This window comes from Pantherophis guttatus, chromosome 2 (assembly GCF_059756535.1).
Source record: "Pantherophis guttatus breed Tessera chromosome 2, ASM5975653v1, whole genome shotgun sequence".
In the NCBI taxonomy this organism is placed as follows: domain Eukaryota; kingdom Metazoa; phylum Chordata; class Lepidosauria; order Squamata; family Colubridae; genus Pantherophis; species Pantherophis guttatus.
Window position 1 is genome coordinate 69,966,751 of NC_142064.1, and position 16,481 is coordinate 69,983,231.

At 42.8% G+C, this 16,481-nt stretch overlaps 1 protein-coding gene across 1 annotated transcript in view; it reads right to left on the reverse strand.

Moving 5' to 3' along the window:
• The window catches only part of TJP2 (tight junction protein 2), an 89,643-nt gene that overhangs the window by 71,129 nt on the left and 2,033 nt on the right, over positions 1-16,481 (reverse strand). The window lies entirely within an intron of this gene.

Here is a 16,481-nt window from a genome sequence, read left to right on the forward strand (position 1 = left end):
CCGCCGTCCTAAGCATGTAACGTCTCAATGCCCTGCGCACATCCAGAGTATGCCAAAGAACCTCACGGTGATGTCTCGGCAATGGACAGAAATCTGGAAGCACTAATTCCTGCGCCCGGTGAAACCACGAATTAACTTTGGGCATAAAGGCAGGGTCCATCCTCAGGACCACAGTATTAGCATGAAAAATGCACAAGTCTTTCCTGACTGATAAAGCAGCTAGCTCAGAAATGCGTCTAGCCGACGTGATCGCCAGGAGAAATGCAACTTTGAACGACAGGAACTTAAGCGAGGTGGAACCCAGCAGCTCAAACGGAGACAATGTGAGAGCCTGCAAAACTAGAGAATAAATCCCAAGAGGGATAACGATGAACTGTAGGCGGTCTCAGGTTCGTAGCTCCATGAAGGAACCCCTTCACCCACGGATGATGAGCCAAGGAGGTGTACGGCGGACAGGATAACACAGTGGCCAGGGCCGCCACCTGACGTCTGAGAGTGGCAGGAGACAAACCCCGTTCCAATCCCGCCTGTAGAAAAATGAGGACATCCTGAATCGTCGCAGATGTAGGATCCACATGAGCAGTCGCACACCAACGGCAAAAGGCTCTTCACGAGGCTTCGTAGATCCTCGTCGTGGATGGTCGACGGGCCGACTGAATCGTACCAATCACCGTATCCGGCAAACGGCCTTTCTTCAAGAGGACGCGCTCAAATGCCAGACGGCCAACTGCAGCCACTGGGGCTCGGTATTGGCCCCCTGACACAGCACGATCCGATGTGGAGGAATCACCCATGGGTCTGTCACCGAAAACTCCACAAGATCCGCGAACCACGGCCTGCGGGGCCAATGTGGTGCCACCAGTAACATCTCCGCCCTCTCCGCTATCATCTTGCGGACCACCTGCTGAATCAGTGACGGGAGGGAAGGCGTATAATAGACCCGCTGGCCAACGACACCGCAGAGCGTTTGTGTCTTCCGCCGCTGGAGCCGGATACCGGGTGATGAACCGGGGAAGTTGGGCGTTGGTCGGACTGGCGAACAGGTCTACCAGAGGTCGTCCGAAGCGAAGAGAAATCTCCTGAAATAGACTGGGAAGCAGCTGCCATTCGGCCTGGTCTATCACTTCCCTGCTGAGCCAATCCGCTCGTGTGTTGGCTTTCCCCGAAATGTGGTCTGCGAGGATTGACTCCAGATTTCTCTCCGCCCAGTTGAACAGATGTATCGACTCGAGCATCAACGTCTGTGACTTCGTCCCCCCTTCCCGGTTTATGTGCGCTTTGGCAGATGTATTGTCCGTGAGAATCAGGACGTGACGACCCCAAACCAGCGCCCGGAAATGCAGAAGGGCGAGACGAATGGCTCGAAGTTCTAATAGGTTGATGCTCTGTGCACGTTCCTCTGGAGACCATTGTCCCTGGCCCACCTGGGCACCCAGGTGGGCTCCCCAGCCATGGAGACTGGCATTGGTGGTGATCACGACCCGGTCTAGTTCCAGGAAACTGCATCCTCGCAGGATGGCCGGCGACCTCCACCAACTTAGTGACAGTCTGACTTGAGGAGGCACGAACACTGTCCTTGCGGAGTTGGAACTGCCGGTTCTCTGGAACGGAAGAAGTAGCCATTGCAGTGGACGAGAATGTCTGCGTGCCCACGGAACAATGCGGAAGCACGAGACCATCTTCCCCAACAATCGTGATAGTGTCAATAGAGGAGCCTTCCTCCGGGTCAGCACTTGGCCCACAAGCGACTTGATGTTCTTCGCCCTCTCTGAAGACAGGAAAACCTGACCCTTCTCGGAGTCTATCAGGGTCCCGAGGTGTAGAATTGAGGTCGTGGGGATGAGCTGGCTCTTGTCCAAGTTGATGGAGAATCTGTGCTCTCGGAACGCCGAAAGCACCCTGTGCCTGTCTTGCGCCGCTTGTGTCCTGGATGAGGACAGGATTAGAATGTCGTCCAGGTAACATAACACTCTCACCGGAACGGCACTGAGAGACGCGGCCACTACCGCCACCAGCTTGGTGAAAGTCCTGGGAGCCGAGGAAAGACCGAACGGCATCGCACAGTACTGGTAATGCCTGCCCGCATACTCGAATCGCAGAAACTGTCGATGCGAAGGAAGCACTGGAACATGCAGGTATGCCTCTCGCAAATCCACCGACTGCATCAGGTCCCCTTGGCGAATAGATGCCAGAATGGACCGCAGAGAATGCATCTTGAAACGACGGTAACGTACCGCCCGGTTCAACTCCTTGAGGTTGAGAATGCCTCTGACCCCGCCCGAACTTTTGGGAACCAAAAACAGTATCGAATAGAAGCCGGTCCCCAGTTGGTCCAACGGAACCGGTTCTATCGCATTGATCTCCAGCAGGTGTGCTATCTCTTCCACCATCAGGCTGCGAAAATCTGTGGACAGGGGAACTGGGCACCGGATGAACCGTCGTGGGGGCCGATCCGTGAACTCGATTGCAAGGCCCTCCGAAATTGTGCGACGCACCCACTCGTCTGGAGTGGACCGGGCCCACTGATGACGAAAGGCCCGGAGACGTCCCCCCACTGGCCCCGGAGTCGGTGAGTCATTTGCCCCTTCTGAAGGGCCTAGAAGTGGACCCACGATAGGGGCGCTTGGAGGAGGACTGTGATCTGCCACACTCTCTGAAACGCTGTCTGTCGGAAAAGCGGTCTGGAGCTTGGAACGACTGCCGGTAAGTTGAGGGGCCTCCCTGCCCCGAGTAAGAACGAAATGGCTGACGTTGCGTGTAAGGGGTGTAACGCCTGTCTTGTCTGCGAAAGGACGAGGGCATAATTTTGCGTTTGTCTTTGTCCTCCACAAGGACCGGCTCCAATGCCGTGCCAAACAGGTACGGGGCTTTATACGGGGCCGCCGCCAACTTCCATTTGGTTTTCACATCGGCCTTCCACGGCCGTAGCCAGAAAAGGCGTCGCGATGTGACAGATGTCGCCAATGCCCGCGATGCAAACTTGACAAGAGTTCAACGAAGCATCTGCCGAATATTCTGTGGCTGCAATAATCTTGTTAATATCGTGGCGCAAATGGGTATCCTCTGGAGGGAGCCGTTCCTGAAGTTGGCGCAACCAGATCAAAGAGGCCCTATTGAAGAATGAAGTAGCCGTGGCAGTTCTAACAGTCCAGGCCACGGCTTGATGAGACCTACGAAAAGCCAATTCAGTGCGCCTGTCCTCCGATTTGAGACCCTCCAGCGGATCAGATGAAACCATCGAATGAGAACTGAGAGACGCCACCGGTGCATCCACTGTGGGCAAGTCCAACATGGCCTCAAGTTCGGGCGCCGCACAGAACAGTTTCTTATCTAAATTGCTTGGTGCAGTGGAGGACCCTGGTTGGGCCCAAGGCGCCTGCAGAACATCCGCGAACAGTTGAGGGCACGGAATAAAGTCCTTCTCCTGCTTGACTTGTTTAAATAGGGCATCATGAGGACCGGTCTCAGACGGGGTTGTCGGGGGTTGTGCTCCCACCAAACCCAAATTAGTAGTCAAGCGAGCCTTGTGAAGGAGGGACTTAAATAGTGTGGGACGAAACAAGCCCGTGAAGGCTGGAGTGTCAGGTACCAGTCCTTCATCCTCAGAGAATTCGAGGTCGTCAGGGCCCTCCTCGTCATGGCACGAACCCTCAGATGAAACAGACTCGCGAGGCGAGGGGGAGCGAGCCCTGCGGGAGCTTGAAGTGGCCAACGTGCTTGAAGAAGTCCCCGCCGCCGATGTCTGGGCCGCTGACTGCGCTCCAGCCACCATAATAGAAGCCAACGCCGTAGACAACATCGTCTGGAAGTCGAACTGAGACGGAGGCAGAGGATTGTCCACCACTCGGAGTCCTGCTGCTGTAGGCGTGAAGGTGGCCGAAGGTTGGCACCGAGGGGGTGGAAAGGCTTCCAAACCCACTGAGGAAACATCAGGCATCGACTGGGACATGCCCTTCTGCCAAGCCAAAGAACCGGATTGGACCCCTCTCCGCTCCGAAACGTCGGGAACAGGAACAGACTGTTGGGCGGATCCCGCATCACCACTGTATAAAGAGGCTGACGTCTGCTTGGCCTTCTCACATTGTTTCTCCAACGCCTTATGACGCCTGAGAGCATCCTTATCAGCGGCAGAGGAGGTCTTAGAGTGGCGGGACTTGTGACTGCCAGACACAGAGCGTTTGCCCGATTGTTTCTTGCGGGACTTAGATCTGACAGGGCTGACCTCCTGATCACTGTCTGAGGAGAACGAACAGTCCGCCATGGTGAGAATGCCCCAAGCTGAATAGTAATTATTTATTAATTGATTGACAGATTGATTTGTAATAATAATACGAAATGAATCAATAATTGATTGATTAATAGATATCAGCTTGCTTGATTAATTGATTGATTGGATGAATGCTTGCTTGATTAATTAATTGGTTGATTGAATGACTGGTTGCTTTGATTACTTAATTGATTAATAGATATCAGCTTGCTTGATTAATTGATTGATTGGATGAATGCTTGCTTAATTGATTAATTGATTGATTAATTGATAGTCTGGCTACAGCTCTGGGCAATGCACTATACCCAACAAGCAGTGCTGGCACTCCTGCCACGCTAAGTACGAGGGCACCCCTGTCTCTGCCCAGGTGTGTGGGAAGGCCTTGCACAAAAGGCTGCAAAGGGGTGAGCGATAAACTGCAAACGCTCCCCCCCCCTTTTTCTTCCTCCTGAGTCAATGCCCAGACCGGGACAGAGACTCAGCCAGCAAGCCCTCAGAGTAAAGGCTGCGGCCCTTTAATTAGGGTCCGCGCTGCCACGAGGTGATTCCAAAATGGCGGCCGCCCTGATGGCTTATCAAAAATAACCAAAAGGCCTAACGCAACACTCAGAGCACAGAGAAAATCCTCCCAGTGTGTCAGCAACTGAGAGAAAGACTGGGGATTCGGGTGCAAAAGGGGGCGTGGAGAGAGCACAGAGTAGGTAGATAAGTGAAAAAAAGTTCTCTCAGTTGCTGTCAGATAAGAGGATTTTCCCAATGCTGGAGTGTAGTAGCAGCGTTCTGGAAAATAAGACATATTTTCTCTTAGAAATGTATCTGTGCAGTCACTAAGGTTAACACTGATTTGATGGCACATACTAAATCAATCAGTGACTAATTATCCAGGAATTTAAATGCCACAGCATGAAGAGGGCTGAAGACTACCCTCCCTTTCTATAACCTCCCTTTCTATAAACCATGGGGCTAGATTTTGCCTCATTTATCTTCCACAATATTATTGCAGTTAATAATATTCATTAGTAGGATCAAAGGGCCACTCTTACATATTTATACACAGTGTGTAGCTTCCTATTTTAGAAGAATCCCAATTATATCATAATGGAAGGTTGCCACCTAAAGGAACATAACTGAAATGCATCCATATACATCAAAGCTGAAACGAGCTGTTTGCATACTATACATACGTGCATTTCTCTGGAATCCACAAGATATTGCACTTCAGTGATGCTTTTTATAGTAATAAAATATTGTTTGTGAATTTCATTCCCTGATACATCAGTCTTCTGAAGGATTTTGCAAATGAACCAAATACCTTACATTTGATTAAAGCTACAATGCAAGGCAGCGCAAGCCACCTATTTTCATATTCTGTTGGCAATCAATAGTATGGTCAATACTAGCTTGACCAGCCTGATTGTCAGATCATGACAGTGGATTTTTAAAAAGATCAACCTCGTCTTTAAGCTACAAGATCCTTATTTATGGTGGATGACATACTTTTCTCAATTGCCTGAAGCGAATCATCCATCCATTACCAGCCCAGTGACCCCTTAACAGCCAAAGAGAGAACATGTGCATTTGTTCTGCCTTCAGTAAGAGACCCTTTTATACTGCATGCAACAACTTGGAGACTGGAAAACAATGGGACTTTCCTGGCTTGCATTGTAGACAAAGAAATGCCAAAATGCCTGAGCCCCTGTACATACCCTGATGCAGTGTAGCAATTTTAGAGTGTCAGATTAAGACCAGAGCTCCAGATTCAAGGGCACAGTCAGCGAAGAAAACTCATTGGATGATTCTAGACCAGTAACAGGGAGCATTACCTAATGGTATCAATCAATAACATCTTTTGTTTGTTTGCACAAAACCTTACACTTGCAGCAGCAGGCAGTTGAGATCAGGCACAATCAAACACCCCAGTGACAGCATCTACTAATGCAGCAAGGGACTCCATTTGCTTCCCATGTGGCCACGAAGCCGTATTTGGTTATCCCTTGATCCTTACCTCAACCTACCCCCTACTCTATGGGAATAAAATTGGAGGAGGAAGCATTATGTAGTCTACCCTGAGGGACGGAGTGTGAGAGATATATCTTTACATAATGTCTGCTGCTTATTTGGATATAATTCCAGAGCATCAAAGCATTTTATTCTACGCTCTTCTCACTGAAAATATATGCGATCTTAAAACAGTAAAATTTTTCAAAAGGATCAGAAAATCTGTTTAAAATTTAGAAACTGAAAGCTGCTTTATTTATTTATTTAATAAATGTACAGGTAGTCCTTGAGTTACGACCACAGTTGAGCCCAAAACGTATGTTACTAAGTGAAACATTTGTTAAGTGAGTCTGCCCCATGTTACGACTTTTCTTGCCACAGTTGTTAAGTGAATCTTTGCATTTGTTAAATTAGTTACATGGTTGTTAAGTGAATCTGGATTCCTCATTAACTTTGCTTGTCAGCAAAGCTGATCACATGACCCCAGAACACTGCAACTGTTGCAGTTGCCAAACATAATTTTGATCATGTCAGTTGCCAAACATAATTTTAATCATGTGACCATGGGGGTGCTGCAATGGTCATAAGTGTGAAAAACGGTCATAAGTCACTTTGTTCAGTGCTGTTGTAACTTCAAATGGCCACTAAATGAATTGTCGTTAAGTTGAGAACTACTTGTATAGGCTGCCTATTGCACGTAAACTCTAGATGGATCCTTTGATACATGAGGTAAAAATATAAGTGGGCAGGATCAGGTAAATTCAAGGGCCTGCATCCTTCTTCTCCAAGGAAAAAAGTTAAAAGTCTTACCGGATAAAAGTTCTTACTGATCAAAAAAGCAAGCCCTTTAAAAAGAACCTCGGTGGGATGAAAGAGGCTGGAGAAACTTGTGTCCCAGAAATTTTAGGAAGAAAAAGGATAGTTAAGGAGTTCAAAAACAATTAGAAAAAACAAGAGTGAAAAGAGGAAAGTAAGAAGGTACCTAGATACATTCTTTGGATGCTCCAAGCCAACAACAACAACAACAATAAAAAGAGAATGATGCCAGGAGCTCCAAGGTGACATGATGATAATAGCATAGAAGGACAGAACCCAGAGAGCTATAGTGGTTTCAGTAAAGGCAAGGATTATGGTTGCAGTGGTGACAGGTGAAGAGCCTCGGGTGGTGACACAAAGCTGTAAGGTGCCCAATGGAACATCAGCTAAACTGGTGGAAGATAGATTCAGGACATATTGGAAAGTAAATGTGGCTTTCAAAGAAGGAAAGGAAAGCATCAGAAAGCATCAGCACCTAAGGCAATACAGCAACCAAGGGCTGACAAAGCCAGGCCAAAAGGAAGAATTGGCAGGATAGCAAGGAGTAGCTTGAGTCTATGGCACGGCTTATAACAGAGCCCACAGTGACCGCATGGGTCGAATGCAGAGCAAGTGAACACAACTAAAAGACAACTCAGCAGGAAAGGGATCCTGATTGTCTAAAGCCTTAGAAGAGCCCAGGTAGGAGGTACAGAAGCCAGTAAAGGTAGCCTGGGCAGTGGATCACTGAACCGTAGCAGTAGCAATGTTTCATTTAAATAAACTGAAATGGAAAAGGTCTAGAAGACACATCATCTGAAACAGTCCCACCAGAAACAGTCCATCCCAGCAGAACTAGCTGATAACAGAGATCAACTTTAACAGAAGATAACCAAGGCAGAGGTGGTTGATGATACCCAGAGACCAGGATCAATATCAATAACGCCGAGATCCTGGAACAGATATAGAGATCCTAGCTGAAAGAAAGTCACATCTAAGGGGGAAAAAACATTAGAAAGCTAAAGCAGAAAGTTTGTGTATAACAACAAAAGGCGGAATAAGGACAATAAACATAAACATCAAGTGGAAGAATAGCAACAGAGACTAGATAGAGTTAAATCAGGAAAATAGAACAAATTTAGAAGATATCCGCTGAGGTTTATTTTAATAAGAAGGGATAGGTAATATATACATAATTAACTTTTTCAATAAGAACATTTTTCCTAAAGGAATTTGGTATACATCTGTTTTGCCTGGGTGCAGACTATTTCTGAATGTACAAGAGGAGAAATGCCATTATATCCCCATCTAGACTTGCCCCTGCATTGAATCTGCACTGGCTTCACTGTATTATTTTCATCCCAAATGCTTAACCAGAGGTAAATGCTGTAACCCACCATGCCTTGACTGATCTTAGCCAAATATACACAAGACAAGAGCATTACATTTTTTGCCATTGAGGAAATATAACTAGCTACGCATAATGCACCCTACAAATCTGCACACAGATTCAGAGTAAATATTTACCTTTACAATGACTCATTCACCCAACCTAGAACTCACCCGGGGTGCTGCCAGAGATTTACATGTCGAACCACTGGTAGCAGTTCTCTCTTATTAATAGGAGTGATTCCAACTGCAGCTTCAAGAATAGCAATGTACTTCTTACATTTCATCCTGAATTTTTTAAAGCTACCAACTGTATTTGGCTGCTGCATCAGAAATCATCTTGTCTGTGCAAGCTGACTAAACTAGCCTTTTTCAAAATGGATTACATACGTTGCAAGCTGGAGAAATAGCTTTTGGGAAAAGAGTAAAAACGTTCCTGACAGCTTCTCTGAAAACGTCACTGTTATATAATTCCAGCGATCTAAAGCACTAATGGAAATGAAGCAAGAAACCTGGTCCTAAACCTGGTCTGATAATGGACACTCTCCAATTTACTAATCCTCAGCTAAACCTTCAAGGCTTATAATATTCCAAGCACTAATGGAGAAGCAGGTGACTTCATCTTTCAAATGATGTTAAGAGCTACTAAAATTCTAAAATCACTAAAATTTCCATGACATTCCATACTTTATGAGCCAAGCTAAGAGGAAGAAAAAAAATCAAATATACCTTTTTAGTAGCAGATGCTTAAGAGATGTGCTCAGTACTAAACAGGCTAACACAGCCCCGCTAGTCAGCAAATGCTCTTTTACAGCAATAGATTGCCTATGGTGTGTTTGGCAAGAAAATGTTTATAAATCACAGAGAACATCTGGCACATGCACGACCTCACTTTCCATCCACCGACTGATTTTAAGCCAGGATAGGTAGAAGTAACCAGTATAGTCCCCAGAAATCTTTAGCTGTGTAACAAAAGGAGCCTGGATAGCTCAGCAGACTAATGCATTGTAATTTAACTCCAGCTGTCTGCAGTTAGTAAGTTCGAATCTTGCCAGGCTCAAGGTTGACTCAGCCTTCCATCCTTTCTAAGGTAGGTAAATTGAAGACTCAGTTTGTGGGGGCAATAAGCTGACTTTGTAAAAATATACAAAAATATGAAGGCTATTGCTTAACGCATTGTAAGCCGCCCTGAGTCTCCAGGGAAGGGCGGCATATAAATCATTTTTTTTTAAAAAAAGGATCAGTCTAACTAATCTAGATGTGACAAGAGGTGTATTCACCATGTATTTTAGAATAGAATAGAATAAACAGAATTGTCTAGTCCAACCCCCTGCTCAAGCAAGAAATCTTGGCCTATACCATTTAAGGCAAATGGTTATCAATCTCTTCTTAAAAACTTCCAGTGTTGGGAGCATCACAACTTCTGGAGGCAAGTTGTTCCACTGATTGTTTTTAACCGTCAGGAAATTTCTCCTTAGTTCTAAGTGGCTTCTCTCCTTGATTAGTTTTCACCCACTGCTTCTTGTCCTGCCCTCAAGTGCTTTGGAAAATAGCTTGACTCCCTCTTCTTTGTGGCAGCCCCTGAGATATTGGAATACTGCTATCATGTCACCCCCTAGTCCTTCTTTTCATTTTATTGCTGAAGTTATTTATGCTCAATGTAGAATCAATTAGAGCCTTGGTAGTACAGGGGTTTAAGGCACCCTGTTATTAAGCTGGTTATTAAGACCAGCTGCCTGCAATTACTGCAGGGTTCGAATCTCGCCAAGGCTCAAGGTTGACTCAGCCTTCCATCCTTTCTAAGGTAGGTAAATTGAGGACCCAGTTGTGGGGGCAATAAGCTGACTTTGTATAAAATATACAAAAGGATGAAGACTATTGCTGAGCACATTGTAAGCCGCCCTGAGTCTCCGGAGAAGGGCGGCATATAAATCAAATTTAAAAATAATAATAATAATAATAATAATAATAATAAAAAAATTAGTCTTATATTCACTCAACCAGGAGCTTAAAGAATAAAGAAAGGTCAGGCTATTTTGAAGCAACCTTCCACATTCAGTTTAAAATCCACATTAGACATCTCTTCTTATAATTCTGAAGGGCTTAAAATGCAGAGTAGTTTTTTTGCTGTAAAGCATTGTTCACAGTGCCACAAGAAATGAAAGTGTTATCATGCACGAGAAGTGACTATACACCAGGAGCCATTGTTACCTGTCTTTTCATGGATGCAACTGAGGAGTGCGGGATTTGGGCAGGTGCATGTGTGTCTGTATGAGAGAGAAAGTGTCTGTGAGTGTGTGAGATACATTACAAAATCCGAAAGCTTCAAGGAGAGGCCATTACAACATAGTTCTCTGAACTCTGAATTATATCACTGTGTTTATATCAGGACAAATAGGATGCATAGTGGAAAAGAATAGTTCTGAAATAGTGAAAGCACCATTTAAATTCACAAGTCTAACTTCCAAACATCTCTGTAAAATAATTTAAGAAATTAGAAACAAAAAAATAGGTAACACAATAAAAGTTATTTGTCAACAAGTTTTTGTTCCAAGAAACCATCTGTTTTTTTTCAATATTTAACTTCTATTCTTTTATAAACCAAATTAGTTTTCATAATTTTTAATTATCAAAAGATTTCAGAGAAATAGAATGGAATACAGAGACCACATGAGGCATAAGAATTTCATGTCTATGGGGAACCCCAATCAAGTTTTATCAATACTATTTTAATCAAAGAAAGGTAAATTCATTGTCTTCAGATGTTTCAGATTTCAATTTTCCTCAGATTTAGCCAGCATAACAGCTGAAGACTGCAGTCAAAAATATTTGGAGGGCACCTCTGCCATAGTCATTACAGTATTCTGTCTCTCTTTTTCCTCATTTTCCAGTCCATTTAATGACCACTCAACTAATATCAGAGACTGCATTAGTTGGGGAACCAAGCTAGAACCTAGTGCTAGGAGATTGTGAGTTCTATTCCTGCCTTAGACATGAAAGTCAGATGGGTGGCTTTGGGCCAGTCACACTCTCTCAGCCCAATTTACCTCACAGTATTGTTGTTGTAAGGAAAATAGAAGGAAGCAGGAGTATTAGATGTGCTTGCTGCTTTTAGTTATTAAAATAATAGTCAACCTTGAGCCAGGCTCAATGTTGACTCAGCCTTCCATCCTTTCTAAGGTAGGTAAATTGAGGACCCAGTTTGTGGGGGCAATAAGCTGACTTTGTATAAAATATACAAAAGTATGAAGGCTATTGCTTAACGCACTGTAAGCCGCCCTGAGTCTCCGGAGAAGGGTGGCATATAAATCAAATTTTAAAAAAATAATAATATAAAGGTGGGATTTAAAAAACTGAGCAGTCCCAATTTAGGGCAAAAATATAGTCCCAAACATATGCAAGAAATTTGCAACTTCTAATAAAAGGAGTTGTTAACCCACCTGATCAGAAAGGTGATTACTAGTTTGTTTACATTTGTCTGCTCAGAGTTCACCCATTAGAAGGTCAGGAAATCCTATTCATGGTTTCTGAGTAGAAAAGGCATTTACAACATTATTTTTCCAAACAAATCATCGATTAATCTCTCAGAAATCTCAACAACCTTCACCATTAACCCATCAAGAACTAATTATTTCAAATTAGTATTGTATCACCAAAGTTTTGGGGACATCAGTGGGATTCACACATAGTTCCAATGACCACTTTATAATAAAAATGTGTTGTTTTGCAGGATATTTATTTGAATACAGACCTGGAGGCAACGATATGAGTAATGGGAATCTTTATGTAAATTGAGTTCTTGCATGCATTCTCTTATAAGTCCCATCTGTGCGCATCCTTACATGGCAAGTATTTATTTTGTAGGTATTCTGCTCTTCAGATTATGAATTCTATTTCAAGAATCTGAAGTTTACTTCACATGTTCAGAAGAAACATGGAGATTGATCAAATTTCACTTTTTCTATATATGTAGCATCTTCAAAAATTTTCAGCGAGTTTCTCCAATCCAGAGAAATATATTTTCTCCCAATTAAGCAGTATTTAAAAAGGGATGGTGAACCTTTTGGGCTTGGCATGTCAAAAAGTGGGAAAATGCCTAACGTGACTCTGCTGCCATGTCATATCACACCCCTGAATAAAAGAAAAACACTTCTCTATCCCCCACCTCACCCATCTAGGCCAACCCTGAACAGTAGCACTCAGTGGGCCTAAATAGAGGCCCAGGCCTCAACCCCAATCCTAGCGCCATGGCTGCCACTCAAAAAGGCCAATTCATGCTGTTCCAAAAACTGCACAAAAGCATATCCTGTTCTCACACAATTTTGGGAGGCTCTGGAGGCCATGTGGGTGCACAGCCCTCTCATATGACTTCTGGAAACTGCAGAAAAGCACATCCCATTCTTGCATGGCCTCCACAACCTTCAAAAACTGCACAAGAACAAGGCATGGTTTTGAGGATAATTGTTGGATACTGGTGAATATTGGTGCAAAATGTCGTGATATGTCATTTTTTGACCATGGGTGCATAGGTTCATCATCACTGATCTAATATATCATTATTTCAGAAGAAAGTGAACTGCTGTTTTGGCTTGAGGAGAATATTTGCCTTCACATAACATTCCACCTACAGTAGTTTGATATGGACAGAGAAAGATAGAATTGAAAAAAATCTTAGAGGTTCCACCCTTTGATCAATGCAGGATATGTAGAGCAAAGGTTTTCAAACTTTTTCAGGCAGCAGAATCTATTACTGGTAGTTAAAATAAATCCCAGAACTCTTCACCAAAAGACAAAGTAGGGGTGAAATCCAGCAGGTTCTGACAGATTCTGGAGAACTGGTAGCGGAAATTTTGAGTAGTTCGGAGTGGGAATGGGGATTCCCCCTTTAGTCTCTTTACACTCCCATAAACCTTTTGCAGATCCTTGTAGTTGAGAAACCCTGTGCTAGAACGTCTTTGATGGATGATCATATATGCTCTGTTTGAAGACCTCCAGAGAAAGTTTGGGGAAAAAAGATCATATGGAGGAGGTGGAGGTGGAGAAGTATTTTAATTTTGTCACAATATCCCTTGTGTGAAACAATCTGTGCAGTTCCACTTTTGAAGAATTATGGGTTACTTGAATATAATACCATGTACAAGTCTATAATCGCATTAATCTTATTAAAGTTACTCCTTATCCTGCAGCCACTTTTAGCATCCGTGTTCCTTGATCCATCTTGTGCTTATTGTAAACTCTAATTTTGCATAATCAGAAGCTGCTCTAACTAACTTTAGAGAGAAAGTATACAATCAGATACTATGGTTAGCAGGAAGCAACATGGAACAGTCAGAAGCAATGTAATTTGTACTCTATTTTACCTCCATTTCCACAGTTACAGTACAGTATTATACAGTATTAAGTCAGAGTCCAAGCCAAAATTGTTGAGTTTATCTGGGTAATCCAATATTGTTATTTGGATCTATCTCCACATGTAATAGAAAACCTTAGCCTTAGACTACACAATATTAATGTATTTTTTCCTAACATTTTATTTCACTATTGTAAAGAGGAAGTTGCAAGTTAGAAACAAATTCATTTCTAATTACTGTAGATATAATTTATCACTTATTCCATCTAAGATGTTAGGACAGGATTATAAACTATACCAATACAGTATAAAATGAGATTCTTCAAAATAAATTAGAAATGTAACTGCATATAGCCAAACACGATCCATGCCTAGAATCAAACAAAACAAAATGCAGCTTTGCAATATATTTTATAATTTTGTTCTGTAACATGGCAGCTTTGAGTTTTGAACTCAGAGCCCCCTTTAAGGCTTCTGTTAGAATTCTTTTGCCTGCATGTTTATTTTGACTGTCCTTAAAAAGTATGTGCACAATTAACAAACATGAAAGATAACATGAAAACCACTATACATTTAAGAAATGTGTATGGCTGCCCAACTCACACTAGAAAGAAACTAGTAACAAATTTTTAGTATATAGAAAGTAAGGAAGATGACCCTTATGGACATATACAGGATTAGTCACTTAGGCAATAGGGGCTGAAGTATACCTCCATACATCACTGAACTGTAAGGAGGAATAAGAGGTTCAGAACCATCATACTTGAAAGATTGTTATTATAGCCAATCTGAATACAAGTAGTTTTAACGTTCTTGTGGAGTTGATTTTCTTGTCTGGTCTACCTAATAGAAGTGACTTAGTAAAAGTTGGATTCAAAGCGGGAGAAGGATAGGAATGGAAAGCAAACAAAGATGGATTTCAGCAGTTTTAGGTAGATAAAGAAATGCAATTCCAGGTTAACCCAAGATCACTAAATAACCGATACAGCATAGAAATAGCTTATACAAGAAGTATGGCACAATATGGAATCCATCTATCTAGTGCGGTAGATACAGAAGAAAATCCAAAGGCAGCGAAAAAAGATGACCAAGGTTGCATAAGTCATGAGAGGATGCAACTGAAGTTCTGGATTAATTGGTTGGGAACTTTGTACTGTATTACAGAAGCAACATTCCTAGCTACAACGTAGGATAAGTATTGTCACACCAGCACCAGCAATACTACTGTAGACAGAAGATCCTTTTAACATTCCAAGATTAACTATTACCGGTAGTTCCTATAGCACTTCATTACTATAGGTTGTCCTGAAATGGGAGAGACAGAAGTTGAAGCTCTGTTTGTAGGCCTTCATTGAATGCTGTTTAAAGAATTATCTGGTAGAAAGAGTCGATCTTACAGAGAAACTAATGTTTTTGTATTCTACCAATAAAGAAAAAAAAATGACCTAGTGCACAAGGCAGCTCTTGTGTGCTGTGTTTTGTTTGATCAATCATGACAACTCATGACTCTGCCATTGTTAACTGTTTGCATTTTTATTCCAATACTGGTTAAACATTATTTTTGTGCGTATTGTACCCCAACTAAGTTTCTCAAATACTAATCAATACAATGATTACTTATAAAATATGTTCAAATTAATGGATAGAAGTTAAACATGACTGGTGACCAATTTGATCTGAATGTTATTTATACAATCGAGAAGCAATTTATTGCAATAATTACAATATAGTATTCTAATATAATATTGTTTGTGTTTCGACACATCATGTTATTAAGGGCTTACATGTTCCTTGTATTGGAAATCTTTGGATGACAAATCTTTTACATTATTCAGACGAAGGCATTGTCATCACTGCTGTATTACATACGGATTTCTAAAAAGTTTCTGAAGAGCAAGATATCAAATGTAAGGTATTTAAACAATCAATTTAATTAATAAACTAGAAAAACTTTGCCTTAGGCTTTGCACAGCCCAAAATTGTTTTTTTTAAAGGAAAAACTAGTATGTTTCAGAAAAGAACAATGGGAATACCGTATACCCACTTGTAACCAAGTCGGGTGTTGATTTTGTTTGCTTTGTGAAACACACTGGATCTTTACTCTGTCAGCCTTTAAGAAATACAGGAAATGATCTCTCTCAAACCCAAGCATTTCAAAGTACTTTCTGTGGTACCGATGTGCCATTTCAAGCATAGCTGGTATTCAGAGATATATATATATATATTTTCCTGTGTACAATTTCCTCAGGATAACAAAAGTTCCCATGACTCTATTCAACTTAATTCTTCTGGAAACAAACGGTGAGTCACCACAGGCCCAACTCAAGCGCCTACCAACCATCATAAACTCCCTGCCAGAAAGCGCTTGAATTGGAAAACAGAAACATGTAGGCCAGTGGTGAAATACAATTTTTTTTCCTACCGGTACTGTGGGCGTGGCTTGGTGGGCGTGGTGTGGCTTGGTAGGCGTGGCAGGGGAAGAATACTGCAAAATCTCCATTCCCACCCCAATCCAGGGGAAGGATACTGCAAAATCTCCATTTCCATCCCACTCCAGGGGAAGGATACTGCAATATCCCCATTCCCTCCCCACTCCTGGGGGAAGGATATTGCAAAATCTCCATTCCCACCCCATTCTGGGGCCAGCCAGAGGTGATATTTGCCGAATTTCCGAACTACTCA